The sequence below is a fragment of the Felis catus genome, chromosome F2 (assembly GCF_018350175.1).
Source record: "Felis catus isolate Fca126 chromosome F2, F.catus_Fca126_mat1.0, whole genome shotgun sequence".
NCBI classification, from domain to species: domain Eukaryota; kingdom Metazoa; phylum Chordata; class Mammalia; order Carnivora; family Felidae; genus Felis; species Felis catus.
The window spans coordinates 76,521,673-76,529,256 of NC_058385.1; the positions used below are offsets into that span (position 1 = coordinate 76,521,673).

At 47.8% G+C, this 7,584-nt stretch overlaps 1 protein-coding gene across 2 annotated transcripts in view; it reads left to right on the forward strand.

Annotated features, from left to right (window-relative positions):
* KHDRBS3 (KH RNA binding domain containing, signal transduction associated 3) overlaps positions 1–7,092 on the forward strand; it is a 190,236-nt gene extending 183,144 nt beyond the window's left edge. The window contains exons 11-12 of one of the 2 annotated variants that reach the window (XR_006592730.1): positions 1,222–1,615; positions 6,822–7,092. The gene's annotated coding sequence lies outside the window, so the exon portion shown is untranslated. The remainder of the gene's footprint in view (positions 1–1,221; positions 1,616–6,821) is intronic. The other variant, XR_006592729.1, reaches the window with a different exon arrangement.
* The last annotated feature ends 492 nt before the right edge of the window (positions 7,093–7,584 follow it).

The following is a 7,584-nucleotide window of genomic DNA, read 5'->3' on the forward strand; positions in this document are numbered from 1 at the left end:
ATTTATTAATATTTGGATTACTTTCTTCGGTAAAAAAATACATTTAGTCAACCATATGAAAAAATTTCCAAACTATTAAGGAAAAAAAAGCAGTTTATCAAGCCTAATGTATCATATGAGCCCAGTGTTATTTTCTAAAAACGGACCGTGTGGCAGGACACCTGGGTGGGTCAGTCGGTTGAGCGTCCGACTCTTGTTGTCAGCTCAGGTCTTGGTCTCAAGTTTGTGAGTTCAAGCCCTGCATTGGGCTCCATGCTGGGTGTCGAGCCTGATTTGAAGAAAAAAAAAAAAAAAAAAAAAACTGTGTTCTCTCTATATATTTACAGGCAAAAAAATTACACTGATAGGCTGCAGATTTTTGACAATACGTATCCTAGGGCTTCTGAAAGTCTGATTCTGTGTGTGTGATTTTCCTTTCTGATGTTGCGAAGCAAACTATTTTATAAATAAGTACCATAAAGTGTGTCTTATGAAATTGCATAATTCTTTTAAACACGTAGGGATCTGTGAGGGAAATGTATCGTTAGTTTTGGTCTCACCATATTCTCGTGTTTTTCTGAACCATCAGAGACACTGCTACTTAAGCTCTTATATTCCCAGAGAGTCTTAGGTTTTAAAAGTATTTGTATCTGAGCTCTGCCCCTTGCTGTGTACCTTGGGACAGCAGCTCAATGAGAGTGATGCTTATCTCATATAGCTGTTACTAAGAATTAAGTGAGCGAATGTTAAAGAGTGTTTTGTAACCTGGAAAGTCATACAGTAACGTGAAGTGTAATTGTGAATTGTGTAATTGTGAATTGTGTAATATTTAATCAGTATTGGAAATAGCTGAGCGTTTTTCCCCTCCACTGGCCAAAATTAGCCTGAAATCAAATTACTGTTAGGAAGAGGATAGTTCTTTTTAGTCTCATGGACCAAAATAAAGTTTTGGGGTTTGGGTTTCTGAGGGGTGGGGAGAGTCTTTTCTTGCACAAAAAGGGAATGTGACACAGAACACATTTTTTTTCAACGTGTAGTGTTACACTGAAGGTTGTCACTACTTTCCTTCCATATTAAGTAATTTTGGAGGGGGGATTAGCACACTGAATAATAAATGTAGGTTTATTAACTGAGGGATTAAAGATCGGTCCCCAGAGGGTAAACCCCCAGGCTTACTCCCTCTTCACAGCTAAGTCTTAGGAATTATTGTTCAATTTTATGTTTATTTTCATTTTTTTAAAGAACCCATAGCTCCCCTGGACTGTAAAAAGGGATTGTGAGCCAGAAAGGTCTGGAACCACCAGGAATGCTATCGGACGAGAAGCCTCCTGCTTGGCCTCAAGGGCTTCCTGTACTTGGCACGTACCTGCCAAGCCTTCTTTCTCCTTGTTCCTCTGAAGTAATTTGGAGGGCGATGGAAGGGGTGGACCATAACCATACGTGCTGGCCCCCGCTCCTTCGCCCACGGAAACCAGGCCCGTTCTCCAGGACGTGGCCCGGTGCCCTCCCTTCTGTGGCCACCATCCCTCGGCCCTCTCTGAATCCGGCTGGTACTTCTTCGTTTCAGCGTTGATGTCACAGGACTTAGATTGGCTACAAGTTGCTGTTGTGACCACACACGAGCTTATCACTCTCAGTAAGTGATTTCACTGAATCCTTAAAGCTTTAAGAAGGTGGGTGTCATCCCCTTTTTACAAAGGAAGACACTTAAGCTTCTAGGGGTGAAATCACTCACATCAACTCACACACCCTGCAACGTGTAGAGCCAACGTTGAACCGTCGCGTCCCGTCCAGAGTCTGTGTTGTTGGTGGCCATCACACTGTCCCTCCTCTGGACGAGCACTGACTCCCCCATTGGACTAAAGGCTGTTTAAGAGCAGGGGCTACTCTTTATGTTACCTTGTATCCCTGGAAGTGACTCCCACAACACTGAGCATTAGTTCGATGTGATTGAGAAGTACTCCCCGCTCTGGCTGTCTTCCACCTCTGCCCCAGATTCCCTCCTGGAAAATCTCTTGACTGCGTTTAGGCTCTGAATCTTCTCATATTCAGGTGATGCCTTGTTGATCCGCTATCAGTATTCATTCAGGTCCACTGACCCAACCTCTGCTGTGCTGCAGACACTGTGCTGTGGGACGTCGTCCCGTCCCCGAAGACGCAACAGCCTGCGGGGGAGATGGTCGAGGAGGGTGTCGGTAGGACAGAGGCAGGCGCGTGGAAGAGAGACGCTCCTGTTAGGTGGGTGGGTGGAGGTGGGGCGGGTGCCAGCAGGGGAATTAGCACCAGGAACAGAGAACCTGACCACATGGGGGAAGGTGTTCTTGGAAGCACTCCGGTCCCAGCTCCGTCATCTACCGGCTTTATGACCTTGGCTAGGTTACTAAACCTCTCTCGACTGCAGCTGCAATGGCAGTTTCCCCACCCATAAAATGGCACAGTAATGAGACACCACCTCAGTGTCGCTGTATAAGGACAAGAAACGTGCGCGGCACTAACATAAGTGTTTGCTCTTGCTTGTTGCCTTATGTCAGTACTTGGAGCTATGAAAAAGCACGATTATCTAGGAAATCGGTTATGTTGGGCAATCAGAGAAAGCAGCAGGCGATGCCGTCTGGGTAGGCACGAGACGCGTGGTGAAGGGCCTTGCGGTTCCTGCTAAGAAGCTTAGACACGCTCCCCATTTTCAGTAATCATATCCTCCTCATCTCCAAACTTGCCCTACTCCAGCCCCCGAGGCGGAGAAAGTGCCTTGGGCGTCTCCGTTCCAGCAAGAACTTTGTAGGAACCTGTTTGCACGGGCTGTCGATCCGATATCCGGACACACTGTCTTAAACACAGGGCCCTACCTTTCATTCTCGACCTCCTCTCCGCAGAGTAAGGGCTTATCAGGAAGACCATGAATCGGAAAGAGTGGTCGGGGGATCAGTAGGATTCCTAACACACAGTGTCAGGGGTGGTAGGAGGAGTTAGCAGAGAGCAAACAAAACACCCGCTCGTGTCAATAGTATTACAGTTCAGACAGTCTAGCTCATTGGTTTCACTCACAATTAGACAGTGACTCTGCTCTGGCCAGTGTGTACAGAGAAACGAATCCCAGAGTCTAAACCGAATGATTTGGAGAAAAAAATAAAAATGTAATCAGAAGTCTAAGGAACCAAAACGTAAGCCAATTGATACGATTTAGGTCATGAATATAAATAACAAAGTTTGTTACTTTCTATGCAAATAATGTCTACTGCTTATATCTGTCAATGTCTTATACAGATAGAAAGGGAAAAATAAAACCATCACTGTGTTTGAAATAACAAAATCTACCTTGTCTTGATTCTGTTTCCATCTCTGAGATGGGTTGTAGGACATTTCCCAGTCTGACTTGCGTCCTCCTCTTGTCTAATCCAACTGATTAGATTCTCAGTGGGATTCTGTTTCGGTGATGAGCACCTAGTCCTGAAGTTGTTTTTCAGATCTTTGTGTGATGAGCCCCTCAGTGGCTCCTGTGGCTTTCAGGGTAAAGCTCAGATCCCTGGCTCTGAACACAAAGCCCGGCCCCATCTTGGTCCTGCCTCCCGGCTGCTCCAGCAGGCTCTCTACCCCTCCCTGCCCTGCTCCAGCACTGCTCTCCCCCCCACCCCGCCCCACCCCGCCCTGCTCCGGCCTTGCTACCAAACATCCCTCACAGTGCTTTCCTGTCCTCCTCTGCCTGAGTCACATTTCCTCGCCCCTCCCTCTCACCCAGCTCTTGGCACAGCTAGTCCTTAGGGTCTGTCCAACTTTGAAGTGAACCGTGAAGCTTGGCCTTGCTGGGGAAGCCTCCTTGGCACACGGTCTCCACATCAGGCCTGGGGGTAGGATCCCCGGGGGTGGAGAACCCTTGTAGCTGCCCGAATTCTGCAAAACAGCGTCCCTCGAGGGGCTGTTCACTTTCCTTTCCACCCACCCTCCGACCGGCATAGAAACATCTTTCGTGTATGGACCATGTCTCGTGCCCACGAAGTGGCAGGTGAACAAGCAGTCAGATACACGAGCGAACCTGACGAATTGAGGCGGCACGGTGTCTCCGCAGCACGGGAGACGGGACAGGACGTCCTTGGTCTCACCGGGCGGAGTCAGTCACCCTTCCATTTGCAGAGAATTTAGCAGGTTTAAAAAATATATTTTGTTTAATGTTTATTTTTGAGAGAGACGGAGAGACCGAGTAAAGCGGAGGAAGGGCAGAGAGAGAGGGAGACACAGAAGCCGAAGCAGGCTGCAGGCTCCGAGCTGTCAGCCCAGAGCCCGACGCGGGGCTCGAACTCATGAACTGCGAGATCATGACCTGAGCCGAAGTGGGACGCTTAACCGACTGAGCCACCCAGGTGCCCCTAAACAGGTTTTAATCATCTACGTCATTCAGATGTAGATCTAGATGCATAGAAGTATCTTTTGACCACCACTACTGGCAAGATCCAGGCCTTACGTCCCCTGTCTGCTACCTCAGAAGGTCCCTCGTACCTGACAGGCCACTAAAAGGGGAGACGGACTAAGTGAGCAGGCGCAGAAGCCCTTGTGACGTGAGCGGGGCTCCCAGAGCTAGGTCTCTGTCCTGTCTGTTGATGCGTCTGTCTTCCCGCAAACACGGAGCCGTGTCTTGTTTGACTGGTTCATCCAGGTGCCAGTGTGGTCCCTGGCACACGGCAGGGGCTGCTGACATGCTTCACAAGGAGCGAGCGAGTGAGTGGGGGGAGCGGACGACCCTGTGCCTTTTCAAACACCAGCACTGAGCGCTTGGCACTCTTAGGAGTTTGCTTTCTCGGTGAAAATGAGATTAAGTAACTTCTGTGACCACTGGCTTTTTCAGTGGGAAATGCGAAGTCAGGAAACCAAAATATGGCCTGTATTTAATAGGTACTCCATGTGCTTGGTACAAAATCTAAAATTCCGAAGGATAGAATGCAAAGTTGATCTTCTTTCCCACCCGTACCCCAAACACCCACCTGTTTGCATGGTTTTTTGTGTATTTGTCCATTTTTCCAGAGATAGTCTGTGCATAAGCAAAGCATAGGTTTCTTTTCTAATTGTTGCTTTTTTACATACAGAACAGTACGCTGTTTTCTACCTCCCTCATCTCACTTTAGAGTATAGCTTAGAATTCATTTTCTGTCATTTATACTGTAAAGCTGCCTTTTTCTTTCCATTGGCTGAATGGTATATATATGAACTAACTATTCTAATTTAAACAAAGATTGACAGACATGCAGTTCACCTCCCGTATTTTACACCCACTAAAGACTGTGCTAGAAAGCAGAGCCCTGCATCTCTGTTATCGTGCACGTTTGTATACGTCTTCGAGAATGAATTTCTGAGCCAGGTTCATTAAGTTTTTGCATATTTTAGGAATATTACTGCGTGGTTCTCTACGGACGTAACGGTGTCCCTGATTATGCTTTTCTGGGGGAAACTTGAACTCTGACTGCCACGTGCGTTCTTACTGTATACAACCGTTAGCACGGAAAACTCCTCTACTCAAAACGGGTTTGAAATGGTCTCTGACGCCCAGCATGGCGACTGGCACGCCATGGGTTGGATCCCTGTGCGGACAAGTGAGGCTGTGGGCCTCCTCCCACTGCCCAGCCTGAGCAGATTGGTTCCGAGGGCCGCCTGCGGTCTGGGGGGCCCACGAGGGTACCTTGAAGTGTCCTCGCCCACCTTTCCCTGTTCCCTACTTTCCCAGATCATGACAGTACGTCGGGATCTTCCCTCTCCCTTTTTGCCAAAAGAACCCTTTTTTCCATTCCCTCTGAGAGTACTGGCTGCTGGCACTCGATTCAGGAAATACTGATTAACCAGACCACACCCCAGCCGATAGATCTACTGCATTCGATGTTTACCTTGCGCATGCAGCATTAGCCTTTAAATCCGGTTTGCCCTGGTCAGTCGTAGCATGTGCGGTGGCCCGTGTGGCTCACCGTCCCTGGCCCCAGTAATAACAGGCTCTGCGAAGGCAGAGGCCGTGCAGAGGAAATGGTGGTGAACTCTGTGAGGGAGGGCGAGGAGGCAGAGGTTTCACAGAGAAGGGGACACCTGCATGGAGCTTTCTAGAGCTCAGTTGAGATCTCAAAGCAGGGAGAAGAATGTAGGGTGTTAACGGGCTGGTGCAGGCGGGAAGGCGGACGTTGGTGACCCCACGTGGGCACATGAGCAGGTGCCCGAGCCGGCAGAGCAATGGGGGATGCTGGAGCGCTGGGAAGGACCAGGTCATAGGGCACCAAGAGCAAACAGTGTGGTGGTGATGGGTCCCTGGGGCCAGACGTGTGTGGCCAGAGCTGTGGAGTAGAGTGATGGCCACTTCTCCGTTGTGATTGGGTGACTTTTGTTCCCTCTCGATTGCCACTGGGTTTGTTTGAAATCATGGTTGTATGATATATAGCACATCAAAATATATTCTTTGGCGTTAATGAAAAACTTGTAAATATTTCTGAAAGTTGGGTCTCATCTCAGACGACAAGAAGTCAAGGACTGTCCCGTCAGTGTGTTCCTGTGGGGACCCATGTCACATTTTGGTATTAGAGTTCCATGTAAAACCAGGCATTGCCATTCTGAAATCAGACCCATAAGTGTCGCGTTGGAGAGTATTTTGATTCTCACCATACTAGTTAACCATTCATCTGCCTTACTAAACACAAATATTTTATGTTCTTAAATTTCTGTTATTTTGTTTTGCCTCGTCTTCCATTAACATCCTTATTTCTCCTAAGTTTCAGCCTGCCTGCTTCCTCTGCCTAAATCCCACCACCCCCAGCAGAGCGTAGATAATTATTAGTTTCTTGATGTCCACAAATATATTTCATTTTCCTCTCTTTCAGGGACTTTCCTTCAAGTTGTGGACTGCTTACGAATTGTCAACTCACCAACGTGCCTAGTCAGTAAATGAATTCACTTGGGAGCTTGAAAATCGTCTTAATTTTTTGTTTCACAATTTTATGTCCTGTGAAATGTTTTTATAAAATGGTATGCCTTTTTAATTTGGAAAGCCTGTTTTCAAAAAGGGAAGGAAAATCCCGTCTTATTTTGTGGTCTCCCAACAACGAACGAACAAATGATCTGTGTATCACTTAATAAAGGCTGTCCGTTTCAGTCTCGTCCCCTTGAAAATAAACTAGAAAAACAAAGTGTTGTTATTTCAGGAAGCTCTGGATGGTGCACACTAGAGAACCCTGTATGGCTGCCCCTCGCTGCCAGAGGTCAGGATTCTACACATATTCCAGGTTCGAAAACGATGTCTCTGTCTCCGTGATGGAGCACGAAACGTGGGCGTGTCCTGCCAGGAAGGAAGGCTGATTTTCAGGCCTCTCTTGTAGTTTGTTACGGAGCGTAAAGGTCCTAGTCCCTGTGGACAGGGTTATTCTGTTCGTTCTCTTTTCTTCATTTACTGGTGCATCGTGATTTTAATTCAGTATGCCCCGGGAGAATGTTTTATTCCTTCTGCCGGAAGCTCACGCAACATGCTTCCCAGTCTTGGAATTTCACGAAGAGGAGTCTCGTGCGCTGTGAAAAGTGTCCGTCTCCTCCCTCGAAGACACGTTTCCTCAAGGCATTAGCTTTGACGGTGCGCTCCACGTGGGGAGC